This window comes from Macadamia integrifolia, chromosome 4 (genome assembly GCF_013358625.1).
Source record: "Macadamia integrifolia cultivar HAES 741 chromosome 4, SCU_Mint_v3, whole genome shotgun sequence".
NCBI lineage: Eukaryota > Viridiplantae > Streptophyta > Magnoliopsida > Proteales > Proteaceae > Macadamia > Macadamia integrifolia.
Window position 1 is genome coordinate 17,010,002 of NC_056560.1, and position 3,118 is coordinate 17,013,119.

Sequence of the window (3,118 nt, forward strand, 5' to 3'; positions counted from 1 at the left end):
CCCCCCCAAAATAAAAAAAATAAAATCCCACCCCATATTTTATGAAGTTGAAAACACTTCAATTCTCCTTAGTCCAGTCTGATGGTTAAATGTTGTGGCTTATGGTGTTCTCTTTTTGCCATGAGCGAAAATAAAAACTCGGACCCTATCTTTCTAAGTAATTTATTTATTTTTTGCTTCATAGGCAATAAATTTTGTTTGAAACTGAACTCAAACTGGGCATTTGAGCTATGGAAGGTCTTGCCTATCTATGCCCTATGGGAGGTCTTGCCTATCTTTCCATGAAATCTAGCCCCATTTAACTATACTATCCATGTAATTTTTTTTTTTTAAAGGTCAACAAAGAATATATTAGAATCAGAGAAATGACAGTTTACAAAAGAAAGACCTTTGAGATCCTGTTTCACCTTTGGTATGGCCATAGCTGAATAGGAAATCGAAGCTAAAAGAAGAAGAGTTACATAAACCTGAATCGAGGCCTATGCTAGCCATCCCATTCAAGGTGAGAAATATTAAAAGCTGGAACTACATCTCATGTATTTGAACTTTTTGTGGCAGCGGCATGCTTAGCCAACCTACCCACCATTGTGTTTATCTTGCGGAAACAATAGGAGATTGTCCATAAAATAGAATCCAAATCCTATATAAAACCACCACTTTTGCAGAAAGCACCATGAAGTATTTTGTCTTTAATACAAAACACCACCATTTGAGAGTCACATTCAGTCCACAATTTATTCATTCCTTTTGCCGCTGACCAATTGATGCCATGAAAGAAAACAACGAACTCCGCCATGAAATTGGTTCCATGCTGAGAAGGAAAGCAGCACTAATGGTACTGTTCCTGCTTACTACCCCTAGTTCTTCCATGATTATGTTATTAATAAGGTTGGATTAAGCCATGGGATCTTGGGCTTTATGCTTTGCAGGGACCTCGGGGAGGGGAAAGCAGTACTCACCCCATTTATAATTCATTATTGGGAGGATAAGGCATCGTCCCACTAATTAAAATATATAATAAATAATTCATTATTAAAGATATATAATAAATATAATAGTTGAGCAATTTCTTAGACTGGGAGGATAAAATAGGCCATTGGACATAGGCTGTCTTAGTGCTAGTATTTTTCTTGGAGATGTCAGGCTATTATTAGAGCTTCATTATAGCAACATATTCTTAAATTTATTAGGCAAGTAAGCTTATGGAACCGTATAAGAATTGCCACCCTTAGTACGTTGGTAGTTTTCTTCTTTTAGGGAAAAATATTCCCACAGAATGAGAATTCATTTTCACGCCCTCTCACATAATGATTCATGAGATTCATATTGACACTAACTCTCTTTAAATAAAATCTGATTTCCTATTAAACGAAAACGTCTCCCACCCTCCCATTGGTGCGGTTTCTCACTCTAACGTCATGGGCAACTTTTACACATATTTTCGTTATGATTCCTAGAGTGGTGCTTTCATTTTTTGCACTCCAACTAGAGGATTGAGTTAGATAATGACCTTACCCTCACCTTAAGGGTTGGGTGATCATTATCCTTCCATAATGAAAAAATATTCCATTACCTGACGGTTCTCTTTTAGCTAAAATATCAGTTTTATATCAATATAAAGAAAGAAAGTTTTTTAGCAAAAATATCGGTTTTATATTAATATAAAGAAAGAAAGAAAACAAAGAAAACAAGGCCGAAGCCAATTACAATCTAACACTTAGAAAGTGACAGTCCCTCACCTTTGGCATTGCCATCAACAAAGGTCTCCCACCACTATCAGCAAAATCTAAATCTTGGTCTAATCAATATATTAACGATGAGTTAATAGACAAGACAGGTAAATTATTAGTAATGCTCTATTAACCAATTCTAGTGGAGATTGATTTTGAATGTGCTATGGCTTTTGGACAATTGGGTAGATTCGATGATCAGATAGAATGAATTATGTGTATGTATTATTAGCCTTGAGTTTGCATATATACTGCTTGCATATATACTCAAACATATATGTATATAATGCTTGGGTTCATCTCTTGAGGGTGATCACTTAACAAAAAAATGTTGAAGGCTAGCTAGGTTAGACTCCAAGCTTACTCCATGGGCAGGACCAGCACCCAACCATGACAGAAAGAACCAAAAAATCCCCAACTCTCCTTTGCAGAACACAAAGAGAATAATAAAAGCTGTTAACCGATTAAACTTACTTAGAGGGATAAAAAGAGAACAGAATAGGATGGAAGTAGAGAGGAGGAAGAGATTCTTTGCGTAGCAGGTTTGAATGGTTGATTGCTGAAGCATCACGTGTCTCTCTCTCTCTCTCTCTCCATTCTCAGGATTTAAAATAGCTTAAAATATAGGAGAAGACGAAGAACTTTATCCTTTATAGGTTTCCTCTTTTTCAGGTTCAAACTTTGCTTTTAGGTTAGATTATGTGTGTCAAAGGGGTCAGCTTTCTGTTCTGGAGTTACTAAATAAGAGATTCATGAGGGCCCTCTTCCTACAAACTCCATTATAAGAGACAATAGCCATTTGACAGATTTTCAAAAGCAGGTGATGATCGGAGTGGGTAGAGATATATAATGCTTACAAAGGAAAGATATTGATAGATAGTCATGTGAGGTTACTATTTAGTGTTTGGCTTCTTCTCCTTTTGCATCCTTGAAGGAAGGAAACCAAGAGTGAAGGTGACCACTGATCAAGTTGGAGTTGTTTATTTTTTTTCCACTTTTTCTTCATTTTCTTTAACCTTTGCTAGCAAGGTGGAACAATATTGTCTTGGAATTTGTTCAAAAATAGTTCTTATTCTTGCCTTCTGTTTCGAATCTACTTCTAAGCCATGATCATGGGCTGTACTCTTTGTAGTTTGGAATATCCATCATTGGATCCTTGCTTGTCTCTTCCAATCTTATTGGGGTTTATAATTTTGGATATATATACTAATATTTATATGTACGCATGCACAGTTCATTGCTGTGTTCATGAAAGTTTATGTTTTTCCATTTTTTTTTTCTAAGAAAAAAAAACTTATCTTTTTCTGTGCTGAATTATTTATTTATTTATTTTTGTTTTTAATCTCATTTTATAAGATTGATTTGTAAGGGGTTGGTGATATTCTTGA